This window comes from Bombina bombina, chromosome 3, assembly GCF_027579735.1.
Source record: "Bombina bombina isolate aBomBom1 chromosome 3, aBomBom1.pri, whole genome shotgun sequence".
NCBI lineage: Eukaryota > Metazoa > Chordata > Amphibia > Anura > Bombinatoridae > Bombina > Bombina bombina.
The window spans coordinates 1,162,504,226-1,162,521,952 of record NC_069501.1 but is presented as its reverse complement, the minus strand read 5'-3'; the positions used below and the strand labels follow the sequence as shown (position 1 = coordinate 1,162,521,952).

Sequence of the window (17,727 nt, the reverse complement as noted above, 5' to 3'; positions counted from 1 at the left end):
TCAATATCTATCTTAGGGTAAGACTCAGGGAGCTGCAATAGTCTGGGTAATGTTTCTGTGAGCAGATTATCCAAGTTCTCGAATTGTTTCTCTTCTGGGACACCTATAATTCTCAAATTATTCCTTCTAGATCTATTTTCAAGATCTTCCATTTTATTCTGGACTTTTAATAATATTGTGTTTATGGCCTCAAGATTATTTTTGTGAGCTAAATTAGTATCCTCGAGATCTGAGATTCTCTGCTCAACCTCAACGAGTCTATGTGAGAAGTGTTTTACCTCGTTTGTTAGGAGTAAAATGTCTTGCTTAATTTCTGTTTTTAGGACATCAAATTTGGGAGTCAGAGCTTCTGAAATCCTGTTAACTAAGGTTTGGATGTCTAGTGGCTCTGCTGGAAGAATGCTCCCGGGTGTATGAACCTCTACTGGGGTTTCATGGGTCACCTTGTTCTTTTTGTCTCGTTGCCTTCCTGCCATAGTCGGGGGGGAGTTTTTAGGGTGGCTGAGGAAATATTTATCCATATGATATAATTAAGAAAAGTTTCTCGCCTTTTCTCCTCCCCCTTACCTCCTTTTTGGGAAATAGTGATTTTGTGAGGGAAGAAAAAAAAAAAAAAAAGACCCTCAATATATGTGGAAATTAAAAATTAGTGATGAGGGTACGTGAGTTATGTGATTATAAAATGTGGAAGGTTGTGTGAAGACACTTTATATAGGAATATGGGGTATATACTACCCCAAGTGAAAAAAAAAAATAAAAGACCCTCAATATATGTGGAAATTAAAAATTAGTGATGAGGGTACGTGAGTTATGTGATTATAAAATGTGGAAGGTTGTGTGAAGACACTTTATATGGGAATATGGGGTATATACTACCCTAAGTGAAAAAAAAAAAAAAAGGGAAGGGAGGTGAGTGGTAGTGTGGAGGAGTAATTTTTGATTCTACTTTCGGGTGAATTAAGAAACTTTTCTATAGTTTCTGTGCAGAGATAGGAAGGAACAAGAGGGAAGAAAAAAAAAAAAAAAAGAAGAAAAAGGAAGCACAGGGGGAAAAAGAGAGAAAGGCAAGAGAAAAAGAAGAAAAAGATCTATTTCGATATGGAGGTAGGAAATGTTCCCAAAACCTTTGGGCAGTTTAGAAGACCTCTTACTCGACCTAAAAACTAGCCAGGCCTATTGTTTACCTCTACTCCACCTTAACTTGTCGCCGGTTTATCTGTAGCAGGGCTTTTGTGCAGTAAAAAGAGATGTAAATATTAGATGTAATGCTAACAAGGAGTAACTAGCTATTAAAAATGTTTCTATTTCAACAGTGTATTAAATTGGATTTAGTTTACAACTGGGAAAGACGCGGAGTATGCAAAACAAAGTTAACCCTGCCAGTAGTTTAATTATGTGGAGGAACCTGAGTACAAGCTTGACTAAGCAAAGCCTGTTTTAGCCCCTTTCAGACCCTCTAGCCTTCCCTCCCTTCCCCAGCCAGGGCAATAGGGCCCACCCTGTGTGGAAGTGAATCAGAAACAAATAGCAAGCACAAAAAACAGATCAGGGATATCAGACATTCACAAAGCTTAAAGTAAAACAAAAGTCAATAGTATCTAATTTTATATTCCCCAATCCAAATATGACAGCCTCTCTTTTGTGATCACAGCAGTTTGCACAGCCTTGGCTGTATAGTGTAGGCTTATTGAGTGTGAGAAGGAAATTAGGTATTTCAAACTTCTACCCAGGCTTTCACCAACTTTATCTTAAACTTTCTGAAAGACACATAAGAAAAAAAATAAAAAAAATAAAGAATATAGCAGTGATTTGTAGCCTACTGTCAGTGACCCAGCATATAGCTTGCAGAAGCTAAGCTAAAAAAAATTTTTTTTCTTTATTTATATCTTTTTTGCCAATTGCGGAATTATAACTATCCTTTCCATATCATAACTTAAACAAGTAAATAATTATTATCCCCAAGAAGTAAAGAAGCATGTAATTATCTAAAACAACTCTTCTGTTGCAAGGAGCGAGTTTGTCTTAAAAATAAGAGTCACTTGTATCAGAGTTGTAGATTAAAGTTCAGATATTTCATGATGCTTCCCATTGATATGGCCCTGTTGGAAAGAAAAGGAAGAGTACCTGACCCTGTCGGTAAGCTCCTGTTGCCACCGCTGCTATTATGCTGGCGAAGAGGAGAGATGCTGCAGGGCCAGTGCCCCCCCGCGCAGCACTGGTGGGGGGGGGGAGAGCTGATGTAATAGAACCAGAGCGTGCAGTATAGCCCAATTACTGCTCTCGGTGGTTCAGATCCTGGATCAATGGCCTCCCTTTTTTTGAAGAAAGCCAACTTCTCAGCAAGATCTGAAAGAAAGGGTGCCTCCAAAAATCAGGCCAGGCCGCCTGTATAACGACTCCGCTGCTCTCGGTGGAGAGTTCAATTGAGCGCGATGGCCCACAGCAGCCCCCCCTCACGCAGCACCGGTGGGAGGGGAGGTGTCATGCAGAGAGACGGGCCAAGGCAGGCAGACTGAGGGCAACCAGCACTAGGAGGAACCCGTACGTGAAGCAGGCGGAAGAGGAAGAGGCGGAAAGCCACAGGAGCGCACCAGGGCGCCGAGAAGATCAACGGCCCACCCGCAGTCACAGCAAGGAGCGGCAAGTGGCAGAAGGTAAGTGAAGTGAAGTGGTCGCCTAGGGAGTTACAAACATAGGAGCCGGGGCGGGAGGATATCAGCTGAGCCCCTCTCAACGTCCAGCAGTTGGAGCGGCAGGGAAGAGAAGAGTAGCCAGCCCAAATGTGCAGTCAGCGTAGGGGGGATGCCACTCTCACTAGGCGGTAATAGAGAACCAGCAAGGCAAGATATCTTGAAAAGACATTCCAAGACTGGAAGGGTTCGGTCATCTGGGCTGCAGACTGAAGCTCCAGATCCAGGCTCCGCTTCAGAGTGTTGCCCGCTGTGCAGAGTTATGATATTGTATAGATAGACAGACTGTACTTTTTAGTCATAGGAGCACCCAAGCAAAGTCTGTGTCATGCAATGTTAGTGCAATGGTGTGGCACTATGGGGCTCGAGTAGCGGCAGCAGTAATTTCTCGCTATACAAGCCGCCTCTGGTCATAGGGTTTAGGCGCAAAGCTCGCCAGTGGCTTGTAGGAGGATAAAACAGAGCAGGTGCAACACCTGACCACACACCTGCGCTCCTCCCTCAGAGCACCTCCTAGAGCATGCTATTTTAAACAACTTTCCAATTTACTTCAATTAACAAAATGTCTTTTTATATTTAAACTTATTGAGTCACCAGCTCCTACTATTTACTTCAATTAACAAAATATCTTTTTATATTTAAACTTATCGAGTCACCAGCTCCTACTAAGCATGTGCAAGAATAAGTGTGTATGCATTTGTGAATGGCTGATGGCTGTCACATGGTACGTGTATGCATTTGTTATTGACTGACGGCTGTCACATGGTACAGGGGGAGTGGAAAGAGACATAACTTTTAAAATTGTCAGAAAAAAAATCTACTCATTTGAAGTTCAGACTAAGTGCTATTGCATTGTCTTGTTATCTTGCATTTGTTGATTATGCAAATCTACTGTGTTGACTGGTCCTTTAAATTCCCTTTAGGGCTGTGCGATATGGTAAAAAAGGATCAATGATTTTTTTTAATGAAAAATTGTGAATTTTATTTAAAAAAATTATTTCAAGATACATTTTGCATTTAAAAATGTGTTTAACTGTTCAACCACCAGAGTGACAAAAAAACACAACAGCTACCACCTTACTAGTGTGCTTAATGTATTGTACTGGTGTGCAGCGTACCATCATGTAAATATTACTGTACCTATGGTGATTTTTATGGTAAAAAATATTATGAATTGAGCAGAGGTTATAAAAATAGATCAAGGAAATTCCATTTTCAGCAGCATGTGTATAAAATCAGTAAAAATGTGGCCATGTACTATAGGGACCACATAGCCAAATTTATGCTTGGATGCATATGTATAAGATTTCAATGTCTTCATTTATACGTGTGCACTGTGCAGGCTGGTTGGGCGCAACACTACTCATACCATCTGATGTAAATTCTAAATGTCACGTTTGGTGCAACTTTCAGACAGTAATGCACATAGTTAACTACCTGCCACTCACTACACTGAAGCATCATCTATGGTGATTAACTTTACTATCATAAAATTAACCAAGTTCTTAAATCTGTGTGTTAAAATGGGTCTATTGAGAGTAATGAAGACACACACTTATATGGTGACCAATTCTATATAGTATTCCAAGCTAGTAAGCCTTACTTCTAGGTACTCTAAGATCTCAAACACAGTGTTGGCGTTGCCCTGATTTTTCAGAGCCGCCTCAAGTTTATCAGCCAGGTTCTTCAGTGCTAAGTCCCCTGCCACAAATGCTCCCCAGCTATGAGACACGTGTTGACTCTCATTGGTGAGGGATATAAATTACATAAGCTCTCACCTCAGTCTTAAGAAAGATGTTACTAAAAATGCTAAGAAAAATAAACGACTTATTTACAAATATTGCAGTATCAGACAAAAAAAAATGAAAATACAAATGATAAAACTTTCAATACAAACCTACACTCCTGTGTGCTCAAAGTCAGTCTCCTACCATTAAGCATCTAACGTATACCCTTGTCTGAAGATCTCTGGCTAGAATCCCAAAAGTGTATAATTTTCTATACAATAGAAACTGCATATCAATAATAGATTACCATTTTGCAAATGTCCCAGCAGACATGCCAGAAATAAGTCCATTCATATTCATCATTGTTTTAGAGTTGTCTAATAGTCACTGAAAACTAGAACTGCTTGCTGATCATTACTCGCACATATATACTGACTTGGATACATAACCCCTGACCACCAATGCATTTCATCGCCTGTGTGATCTTGTCAGGGCTTGTTTTTAGCATTTATGAATCACATCTCTGTTAAGATTGAGATGAGAGTTTAGGTAATTATACCTCTCATTAATGAGATGCTTATTTAATGTTCTCTCTGTATATTTTTGAAATGGTTTGTTTCTTCTAAAGGTGATTTTAATGTGAATGAAAATTGTCACACTTGTGGAGATGTTAGTGTCTGTCCAGGTAAGGACCCAGTGGCTGGGAAGTAATAAACACTGCCTTAACTCCCTGGATGACACATAGGATGTCACTACCATTTTGAATGGGTGATCCAGAGACGTGGTCAGGACAGGCTAGAGGTCGGCAACTTGAGGGCAACAGAAGTACAAATTCAGGGCTCTAGATTCAAGTTAAGTTCAGGCAGAGGTCGGCAACTGTCAGGCATAGTCAGCAGAAGAGGAAAATCCAAAAGATTAGAGAATTCACAAATAGCACACCCAGGAATGTGCACTGCATCATTAAATAGTGCTAGAGTATGGTTTAAGTAAGAAAACAAAGAACACTGGATACATTTTCATGGTTGCTGGAAGGACAAGATGGTATGCGACAGGAGTGACATGTCTCAGATCCCGTAATGGATCGACAAAACAAGGGCTGAGTTTGGAATAGGGCTGTTTCAGGTGTATATGTTTGGTGAATAACCAAACACAATCTCCAACTCGGAAATGTGTCGAGATGTGAGCAATGTTCTCTAGAGTTGTGAGCAAACTTGGCTAATGGGAGAACATCTTCTCAAGTATCTTGAGGCGAACTGCATTAAAGCAATGAGAGATTGAGTCCCTATGTCGGAAACTATATCAAGAGGTAGTTGATGAATTTGAAATATGTGTTGAATGAAAAGGTTGGCTAGGGTTTTAGCTGAGGGTATACTGGGTAGAGGAAAATCTGTCCACAGTTACCCAGATAAATGTTGCCTCTCGAAAGTGGAAGATCAGTAGCGAAGTCCATGCTAACATGAGTCCAAGGTTGGTTGGGAATTGGTAAATGCTGAAGAAGACAAATAGGTGTGGTATGTGATACTTAATTCATTGCGCAGATTGTACAGGCCGTAACATATTATTTGACATTCTGTAGTTCTAATTTCTTATAGCACATTCTGGTAATTTCTTAGGATTTTCACCTTTGGTAGTCAAAGCAGTTAATGATGCATTTATTGTGGCATATCCTTTAATAAACCTACAGTAGTAGATTCAGAAACCAAGGAATATTTTAAGGCCTTTCAAAGAGGTTGGTTGGGGCATTTGCAGAATAGCGGATAGTTTGTAAGAATCCATCTCAAATCCCTTTGAGGAGATAATATAGCACAAGAATAGAATCTTTGACTTGTGGAATGAGCATTTATCAATCTTAATATATAAATTATTTTCCTGTAGACGTTTAAGAACCAATTTCACATGATGAATTTTAAGAGATCTAGAGAAAATGAATATGTCGTCCAAGTAGATTACATATATCATTTACAAATCTTTGGAAGACAGTTGGAGCATTGCATCATCCAAAAGGCATTACTTGGTAGATGTAATGACCAAAATGAGTATTAAAAGCTGTCTTCCATTTATCCCTATCTTTTATTCGGATCAGGTTTTATGCACCTCTAAGGTCTAATTTGGTGAATATAGTAGCTCCACTAAGATAATCAAATAGTTGAAGAATAAGTGGCAGTGGGTAGCTATCCTTTACTGTGATATTGTTCAAGGCTCTATAATCAATACAGAGGTAACGTCCTCCATCTTTTTTTCTATACTGTAAAGAAACCTGTCTATGGTGGAGATGACAATGGCTTATTGAAGTCTCTAGCCAAATTATACTTAATGTAGTTTTCTATGGCCTTGGACTCTGGACGACACAAGGAATAAGTTCAACCTTTAGGAATAGGTGCTCCAGGAACAATGTTGATAGCACAATTGGGTTGTCTGTGAGGTGGAAGAGTCTCAGTCATTCCTTTAGATAGTATATCGGAGTAACTGGCATATTCCGGAGGCAGTTTTTCTTTAGTTTTTGAAGTTGAGATGGGGGAATCTTGGTCAGATGTGTAGACCAGCAATGACCAGTGCATTGGACCCCACATGAGACTAATTCTCCCTGGTACCATGAAAAGTGAGGCTCATGAAGTTGTAACCAAGGAAGATTTAATATTATGGGGAGGCTGATGAGGTAATTATGTTGCAACTGAGCATTTCTGAATGCAAAGCTGCGACAGTACAGTAGATAGGAATAGTTTGTTGATTATTCCAGAGCCTAGAGGTTGTCCACTTTTAGTAGTGACTCGCAAAGGTGTCTCTTTCTTGACAGTTGGTATATTTAGTGTCCTGATTAGGGGCTCATTGATAAATATACTGGTTGCTCCTGAGTCAATTAATGCATGTCCATTGAATGTCAGCCGGTGTGGAAACTGTAGTTAAATTTTGTGAGAGTTGAATTTTATTAGGGCCACAATATAATCATAGACCTATCTCTTGTCTTCTCAGCCTCAGATAATATGACTGAACTAATCTCTGTTGAAGAAGCAGCTTCTTTGTGAGCTAGGTGCTAATCGAAACTGAGGTTTTTGATTCGTGCAAGCTCTATTTCTTTCTTGCTGCTGTTCTTGATGGGTATCCAACCTGATGCAGAGATCATTGATTGACTCTAGGGATTCAGGCAGCTCACAATAAACTAACTCGTCCTTTATTAGATTAGATAAACCTTTTTAAAATGCAGCTTTTAGGGCACCTGTGTTCCAGTTAGTATTGGCAACTAGGGTTTGGAATTTAGTTGCAAGTTTAACAGACCTTAGTCCTTATTGAATATCCAAAAGTGATTATTCAGCTGCAGCAGTTTTTCTGGGTTTATCAAATAATGTTCTCAAGACTGCCATAAATACATGAGCATCCAGGAGAATAATTCTTCCTTTTCTAGAAGAGGTGACACCCAAAGTGTTAGGATAATTTTGACAATTAATCAGGCTTCATTAAATATCAGCAATCATAAAAAAAAAATTGTGCCAAAATGAGGTAATCAAGATGTCCCAGACACAACAAAATTATATTACCCTTCTACAATTCTCTAAAATGTGTTTTTGTGTTTACATATATCATTACTAATTGTAGCTATGATCACATCCTGTGGAATGATCACATCCTATGGAATCATCAATCAGTCAGTCTGTTACTAGGAGACAGATATTTGGTCTGTTTATTAAACAAGTTGTTTCCAGTGGACCCCAACACTTCAGGAAAGTAGGGAATTTAAACCTTATTTGTTGGGAATTTAAACCTTTATTCATACTTTTGTCAAAAAATAACTATATGTATAAATTGTATGCCTTATCTTTTGTATTATTGCTAAGTAGAATGTAAAAAAATATGGTGTAACATGAAGAGGAACTCACTAGTGGCACCTGGATCACTATTAAATTCACAGGTGTCTTATTCAAGAACATGGTGTAGTTGATATGACATATCTTTAATCATTTTGTCCTGAGATTGGCTGTATTACCCTGAAGTTATAAAGTGATTGGCTCTATTACCCTGAGGTTATAAACTGTGAGTGGCTGTATTACCCCGAGGTTAAGGTGTGTGCTTGTTTTTTTTACCCTGAATTATTGTTGTTTGCTTGTTTTTAAACTCTTTGTAAAGGCTGATGTTGGATTAGGGTCCACAGAATTAGTAAGGTAGCTATGTAAATATTCAAAACTTGTCTATTTAGGTATTGACAGAAATTGCCTTATGTCCATTGTTCTTAAAGTTGTATGTATTGTTCTTAATGTTATAGTCGAATGCTTCTTGAAGCATAAGTTACAGAATGGCATCTTTCCCTCACTTTATTTTGAATATACAAGTTATTTTATTATGATCATCTTCTCTCTTGCATAATTTAATTGAGTGTTGAAGGATCCATTTATCTTGAATGGCTCTAAAGATTGTTAATTAATTTTGAAATCCATGCTTTTTGTTAGTTTTTCTTTCATTTAATTGGCAAGAGTCCATGAGCTAGTGACGTATGGGATATACAATCCTACCAGAAGGGGCAAAGTTTCCTAAACCTCAAAATGCCTATAAATACACCCCTCACTACACCCACAATTCAGTTTTACACTTTTGCCTCCCCATGGAGGTGGTGAAGTAAGTTTGTGCTTGATTTTCTTCTGTGATATGCGCTTCTCAGCATTTTGAAGCCCGATTCCTCTCAGAGTACAGTGAATGTCAGAGGGATGTGAAGGGAGTATCACCTATTGATTCTATGGTTTTACTCGCGGGAAATCTTTTCATAGGTTCTCTGTTATCGGTCGTAGAGATTCATCTCCTACCTCCCTTTTCAGATTGACGATATACTCTCATATTCCATTACCTCTACTGTTACTGTTTCAATACTGGTTTCGCTATCTGCTATATGTGGATGGGTGTTTTTCAGTAAGTATGTTTTCATTACTTAAGACACTCTCAGCTATGGTTTGGCACTTTATGTGTTTATATAAAGTTCTAAATATATGTATTGTACTTATATTTACCATGAGTCAGGTTTATGTATATTTCCTTTTGCAGACTATCAGTTTCAAAATTGGGAAAACATATTTAAGAAGTTATTTTTTCTTACCTGGGGTATAGTCTTTTTCAAATTGACTGTTTTTTCATTAATTTTCGCGGGCAAAATCAGGCTCGCAAGGTCGCAAAATGCTGATATTTATTGCGTCATTATTGGCGTGAGAATTTTTTGGTGCGAAGGTATGTTCGGTAACGCAAATTCGTCATTTCCGGCGTCTTAGTTGACGCCAGGTTTCCTTGCTCAAGGTTGCGTCTGCCATGACGCGAGTTGCCTCATTTCCGGATGTTCTTAGTGCCAAAAAATTTCATTTTGCGTTGCGGGTCATACTTGGTGCCAAATAATTTAATTATTTAAACCCCACTTCCTATATGCCTCTTGCCTTTTTCTATGCTCAGAGGGCTATGCTGTTGCATTTTTCCCATTCCTATATAAGGAAATTGATCATTTTGCTTTATATGTTGTTTTTTTCTCTTACATTTGCAAGATGTCTCAATCTGATCCTGTCTTAGAAACCACTGTTGGAACCCTGCTGCCTGATAACAGTTCTACAAAAGATAAGTGTTTTTGTTGTAAGTTAGCAAAGATTATATCTCCAGCTGTTGTATGTAATAGTTGTCATGATAAGCGTTTACATGTAGAAAATGTATCCATCAGTACTAGTGCATTGCCTATTGTTCCTTCAACATCTAATGTACATGATATCCCTGTGAATAGAAAAGATTTTATTGCTGATGCGATTCAGAAGGCTTTGTCTGCTATTCCGCCTTCTAATAAACGTAAAAGGTCTTTTAAAACGTCTCATAAAGTTGATGAAATTTCAAATGACCGACAACATACTGAATTATCCTCCTCTGATGAGGATCTACCTCAGATATTGACACTGACAAATCTACTTATCTCTTTAAGATAGAGTATATTTGTTCCTTGTTAAAAGAGGTGTTGATTACTTTGGATATTGAGGAAACTAATCCTCTTGATAATAAAACTAGTAAACGTTTAAATTCTGTTTATAAACCTCCTGTTGTTACTCCAGAGGTTTTTCCAGTTCCTGATGCTATTTCTGATATGATTTCAAAGGAATAGAATAGGCCTAGAGTATATTTGTTCCTTGTTAAAAGAGGTGTTGATTACTTTGGATATTGAGGAAACTAATCCTCTTGATAATAAAACTAGTAAACGTTTAAATTCTGTTTATAAACCTCCTGTTGTTACTCCAGAGGTTTTTCCAGTTCCTGATGCTATTTCTGATATGATTTCAAAGGAATAGAATAGGCCTAGTATTTCTTTTATTCCTTCTTCTAGGTTTAAAAAGTTGTATCCTTTGCCAGCAGTTAGATTGGAGTTTTGGGGAAAAATCCCCAAAGTTGATGGGGCTATTTCTACTCTTCCCAAACGTACTACTATCCCTATGGAAGATAGTACTTCTTTTTAGGAACCTTTAGATAGGAAACTTGAATCTTATCTAAGGAAAGCTTATTTATATTCTGGCTATCTTCTCAGGTCTGCCATTTCTTTCATGTAATTGTCAAGAGTCCATGAGCTAGTGATGTATGGGATATGCAATCCTACCAGGAGGGGCAAAGTTTCCCAAACCTCAAATTGCCTATAAATTCACACCTCACCACACCCATAATTAAGTTTTACAAACTTTGCCTCCTATGGAGGTGGTGAAGTAAGTTTGTGCTAAGATTTCTACGTTGATATGCGCTTCTCAGCATTTTGAAGCCCGATTCCTCTCAGAGTACAGTGAATGTCAGAGGGATGTGAATGGAGTATCACCTATGGAATGCAATGGTTTTCCTCACAGAGGATCTATTTCATAGGTTCTCTGTTATCGGTCGTAGAGATTCATCTCCTACCTCCCTTTTCAGATCAACAAAATACTCTCATATTCCATTACCTCTACTGATAACCGTTTCAGTACTGGCTATCTGCTTTATGAGGATGGGTGTCTTTTGGTAAGTATGTTTTCATTACTTAAGACACTCTCAGCTATGGTTTGGCACTTTATGTATTTATATAAAGTTCTAAATATATGTATTGTACTTATATTTGCCATGATTCAGGTTTTCGGTATGTTTCCTTTTGCAGACTGTCAGTTTCATATCTGGGAAATGCTTTTTTATGAAAAATGTATTTCTTACCTGGGGTATAGTCTCTTTTTCAAATTGACTGTCTTTTAAATTCGCGGGCAGAATTAGGCTCGCGAGGGCGCAAAATGACAAAGTTTATTGCGTCATTCTTGGTAACGTTCGTTGATGCAAATTCGTCATTTCCGGCGTCTTAGTTGACGCGGAGTCCTTCACAAGGTTGCGTCATCTATGACGCGAGTGTGTTGTTTCCGGACATTTTTGGCACCAAAATATATTTTTCTGTTTATTGTGCGTCATACTTGGCGCCAAATATTTTCATTATTTAAGACCCCATTCCTTTTTGCCTCTTGCCTTTTTTCTATGTCAGAGGGCTATGCTGTTTGCATTGTTCCCCATTCCTGAAACTGCCATATAAGGAAATTGATAATTTTGCTTTATATGTTGTTTTTTTCTCTTACATTTGCAAGATGTCTCAAGCTGATCCTGTCTCAGAAATCACTGTTGGATCCCTGCTGCCTGATAACAGTTCTACCAAAGCTAAGTGCATTTGTTGTAAAATTGTGGAGGTTATACCTCCAGCTGTGGTTTGTATTAGTTGTCATGATATTCTTTTACATGCAGAGAATGTATCCATCAATAGTAGTTCATTACCTGTTGCTGTCCCCTCAACATCTAATGCACAAGATATACCTGTAAATTTAAAATAATTTATTTATAATTCTATTCAGAAGGCTTTGTCTGCCATTCTGCCTTCTAATAAACGTAAAAGGTCTTTTAAAACTTCTCATAAAGTTGATGAAAGTATGACCGGCAACATACTGAATTATCCTTTTCTGATGAGGATCTATCTGATTCAGAAGATCCTGTCTCAGATATTGTCACTGACAAATCCTCTTATTTATTTAAAATGGAGTATATTCATTCTTTGTTAAAAGAAGTGTTGATTATATTAGATATGGAGGAAACTAGTCCTCCTGATATTAAACGTTTTAATTCTGTTTATAAACCTCCTGGGGTTATTCCAGAGGTTTTTCCAGTTCCTGATGCTATTTCTGATATGATTTCTAAAGAATGGATTAGGCCTGGTACTTATTTTATTCCTTCTTCAAGGTTTAAAAAATTGTATCCTTTGCCAGCAGTTAGATTGGAGTTTTGGGAAAACATCCCCAAAGTTGATGGGGCTATCTCTACTCTTGCTAAACGTACTACTATTCCTACGGAAGATAGTACTTCTTTTAAAGATCCTTTAGATAGGAAACTTGAATCTTATCTAAGGAAAGCTTATTTATATTCAGGTCATCTTCTTAGGCCTGCAATTTATTTGGCTGATGTTGGAGCTGCTTCAACTTTTTGGTTGGAAACTTTAGAGCAACAAGTATTGGATCATGATTTGTCTAGCATTGTTAAATTGATTCAACATGCTAATAATTTCATTTGTGATGCCATTTTTGATATCATCAAAATTGATGTTAGATATATGTCTTTAGCTATTTTAGCTAGAAGAGCTTTGTGGCTCAAATCTTGGAATGCTGATATGACTTCTAAGTCCAGATTGCTATCTCTTTCTTTCCAAGGTAATACATTATTTGGTTCTCAGTTGGATTCAATAATTTCAACTGTCACTGGGGGGAAGGGAGTTTTTTTTTCACTCAGGATAAAAGACCTAAGGGTAAATCTAAAGCTTCTAACCGTTTTCGTTCCTTTTGACAAAATATGAAACAGAAACTTAATCCTTCCCCCAAGGAATCTGTTTCCAATTAGAAGCCTTCTTCAAATTTGAATAAATCCAAGTCATTTAAGAGATCAAAGCCAGCCCCCAAGTCTGCATGAAGGTGTGGCCCTCATTCCAGCTCAGCTGGTAGGGGGCAGATTAAAATTTTTCAAAGATGTTTGGATCAAATCGGTCCAAAATCATTGGATTCAGAGTATTGTCTCTCAGGGGTATAGGGGAATAGGATTCAGAGTAAGACCGCCTGTGAGAAGATTTTTTCTCTCACGCATTCCAGCAAACCCAGTAAAGGCTCAGGCTTTCCTGAAGTGTGTTTCAAACCTGGAGCTATCATGCCAGTTCTGTTTCAGAACAGGGTCTGGGGTTTTATTCAAATCTATTCATTGTCCCAAAGAAAGAAAATTCATTCAGACCAGTTTTGGATCTAAAGATTTTGAATCGATATGTAAGAGTACCAACTTTCAAAATGGTGACTATAAGGACTATTCTGCCTTTCGCTCAGTCTTTACGTTCTGCAGAATCTCACACGAGTCAACTAGTGTTGTTTCTTCGAAGACATGGTTGGAAGATCAATTTACCAAAAAGTTATTTGATTCCTCAGACAAAGTTAACCTTTTTAGGTTTCCAGGTAGATTCAGTGTCCATGACTTTGTCTCTAACGGACAAGAGACGTTTGAAATTGGTTGCAGCCTGTCGGAATCTTCAGTCTCAGTCATTCCCTTCAGTATCTATGTGCATGGAAGTTTTAGGTCTCATGACTGCAGCATCGGACGCGATCCCCTTTGCTTGTTTTCGTCTCCAGCTTTGTATGCTGATCCAGTGGTGCAGGGATTATACAAGGATATCACAATTAATATCCTTAAATTCCAATGTTCAACTTTCTCTGACTTGGTGGTTAGATCACCATCGTATAATTCTAGGGGCCTCTTTCGTTCGTCCAACCTGGACTGTGATCACAACAGATGCAAGTCTTTCAGGTTGGGGATCTCTGACAGCACAAGGGTTTTGGAAATCTCAAGAGGCAAGATTACCAATCAATATTTTGGAACTCTGTGCAATTCTCAGGGCTCTCCAGTTTTGGCCTCTGTTGAAGAGAGAACCGTTCATTTGTTTTCAGACAGACAATATCACAACTGTGGCATATGTCAATCATCAGGGTTGGACTCACAGTCCTCAAGCTATGAAAGAAGTATCTCGGATACTTTTTTGGGCAGAATCCAGCTCCTGTCTAATTTCTGTAGTTCATATCCCAGGTATAGACAATTGGGAAGCGGATTACATCAGTCGGCAGACTTTACATCCGGGAGAATGGTCTCTCCACCCAGATGTGTTTTCTCAAGTTGTTCGAATGTGGAGGCTTCCAGAAATAGATCTGATGGCATCTCATCTAAAACAAAAAACTTCCCAGGTACCTGTCCAGGTCCAGGGATCCTAAGGCGGAAGAAGTGGATGCGTTGACACTTCCTTGGTGTTATCAACCTGCTTATATTTTCCCACCTCTAGTTCTTCTTCCAAGAGTGATCTCCAAAATCATCATGGAGCAATCGTTTGTACTGCTGGTGGCTCCAGCATGGCCTCACAGGTTTTGGTATGCGGATCTTGTTCAGATGTCCAGTTGCCAACTTTGGCCACTTCCATTAAGGCCAGACTTTCTATCTCAAGGTCCGTTTTTCCATCAGGATTTAAAATCATTAAATGTAAAGGTATGGAAATTGAATGCTTAGTGCTTAGTCATAGAGATTTCTCTGACTCAGTGATTAATACTATGTTGCAGGCTCGTAAATCTGTTTCGCTAAAGATTTATTATCGAGTTTGGAAGACTTACATTTCATGGTGTTCTTCTTATAAATTCTCTTGGCATTATTTTAGAATTCCTAGAATTTTACAGTTTCTTCAGGATGGTTTGGATAAAGGTTTGTCTGCAAGTTCCTTGAAAGGACAAATCTCTGCTCTTTCTGTTTTATTTCACAGAAAGATTGCTAAACTTCCTGATATTCATTGTTTTGTGCAAGCTTTGGTTCGTATCAAGTCATTAAATCAATCTCTCCTCCTTGGAGTCTTAATTTGGTTTTGAAGGCTTTACAGGCTCCTCCGTTTGAGCCTAACAGGCCCATTTATCAAAGGGCTTGCGGACCTGATCCGACACTGCGGATCAGGTCCGCAAGACCTCGCTAAATGCGGAGAGCAATACGCTCTCCGCATTTAACATTGCACCAGCAGCTCACAAGAGCTGCTGGTGCAACGCCGCCCCCTGCTGACTCGCGGCCAATCGGCCGCCAGCAGGGAGCTGTCAATCAACCCGATCGTATTCGATCGGGTTGATGTCCGGCGATTCCTGTCCGCCTGTTCAGAGCAGGCGGACAGGGTTATGGAGCAGCGGTCTTTAGACCGCTGCTTCATAACTTGTGTTTCTGGCGAGTCTGAAGACGCCAGAAACACGGCCCTTCAAGCTCCGTACGGAGCTTGATAAATGGGCCTGTATGTATTCTTTGGACATTAAACTACTTTCTTGGAAAGTGTTGTTTCTTTTGGCCATCTCTTCTGCTAGAAGAGTTTCTGAATTATCCGCTCTCTCTTGTGAATCTCCTTTTCTGATTTTTCATCAGGATAAGGCAGTTTTGCGGACTTCATTTAAATTCTTACCTAAGGTTGTGAATTCTAACAACATTAATAGAGAAATTGTTGTTCCTTCCTTGTGTCCTAATCCTAAGAATTCTTTGGAGAGATCTTTACATTCTTTGGATGTGGTGAGAGCTCTGAAATATTATGTAGAAGCTACTAAAAATGTTAGGAAGACTTCTAGTCTATTTGTTATATTTTCTGGTTCCAGGAAAGGTCAGAAGGCTTCTGCCATTTCCTTGGCCTCGTGGTTAAAACTTTTGATTCATCAAGCCTATTTGGAGTCGGGTCAAGCCCCACCTCAGAGAATTACAGCTCATTCTACTAGATCAGTTTCCATTTCCTGGGCTTTTAAGAATGAAGCTTTAGTTGATCAGATTTGCAAAGCTGCTACTTGGTCTTCTTTGCATACATTTACTAAATTCTACCATTTTGATGTATTTGCTTCTTCTGAAGCAGTTTTTGGTAGAAAAGTTCTTCAGTCAGCTGTTTCAGTTTGATTTTTCTGCTTTTGAATTAAGTTTTTCCTCACATTTATGAGAATTATCTTATATTTTTGGTTGTGGGTTCATTTTTTCAGCGGAAAATGGCTGTTTTTATTTTTATCCCTCCCTTTCAAGTGACTCTTGCATGGAGTTCCACATCTTGGGAATTGCTATCCCATACGTCACTAGCTCATGGACTCTTGCCAATTACATGAAAGAAAACATAATTTATGTAAGAACTTACTTGATAAATTCATTTCTTTCATATTGGCAAGAGTCCATGAGGCCCACCCCCTTTTTTATGGTAGTTATGATTTTTTTTGTATAAAGCACAATTATTTCCAAATTCCTTTGTTGATGCTTTTTACTCCTTTCTTTATCACCCCACTTCTTGGCTATTCTTTAAACTGAATTGTGGGTGTGGTAAGGGGTGTATTTATAGGCATTTTGAGGTTTGGGAAACTTTGCCCCGCCTGGTAGGATTGTATATCCCATATGTCACTAGCTCATGGACTCTTGCCAATATGAAAGAAATGAATTTATCAGGTAAGTTCTTACATAAATTATGTTTTCTATGGCTGATGTTGTAGCTGCATCAACTTTTTGGTTGGAAAGTTTAGCACAACAGGAAACAGATCCTGATTTGTCTAGCATTGTTCGCTTGCTTCAATATGCTAATCATTTTATCTGTAATGCTATTTTTGATATCAAAATTGATGTTAAATCTATGTCTTTTGCTATTTAAGCTAGAAGAGCTTTGTGGATCAAATATTGGAATGCTGACATGGTATCTAAGTCTAGATTACTATCTATTTCTTTCCAAGGTAACAATTTATTTGGTTCTCAGTTCGATTCAATTATTTCAACTGTCACTGGGGGGAAGGGAGTTTTTTTTACCTCAGGATAAAAGATATAAGGGTAAATCTAAAGCTTCTAATCATTTTCGTTCTTTTCGACCGAACAAGGAACAGAAAGCCAATCCTTCCCCCAAAGAATCTGGTTCCAATTGGAAACCTTCTTCAAGTTTGAATAAATCCAAGAAACCAAAGCCAGGTATGAAAATTGAATGCTTAGTGCTTAGTCATAGAGGTTTCTCAGGCTCAGTGATTAATACTATGTTACAGGCTCGTAAATCTGTTTCCAGGAAGATTTATTATCGAGTTTGGAAGACTTATATTTCATGGTGTTCTTCTCATAAATTCTCCTGACATTCTTTTAGAATTCCTAGAATTTTACAGTTTTTTCAGGATGGTATTGATAAAGGTTTGTCTGCAAGTTCCTTGAAGGGACAAATCTCTGCTCTTTCTGTTTTATTTCACAGAAAGATTGCTAAGCTTCCTGATATTCACTGTTTTGTA

At 38.4% G+C, this 17,727-nt stretch overlaps 1 protein-coding gene across 1 annotated transcript in view; it reads left to right on the top strand.

Moving 5' to 3' along the window:
• DYNC2H1 (dynein cytoplasmic 2 heavy chain 1) overlaps positions 1 to 17,727 on the top strand; it is a 1,178,830-nt gene that overhangs the window by 996,488 nt on the left and 164,615 nt on the right. The window lies entirely within an intron of this gene.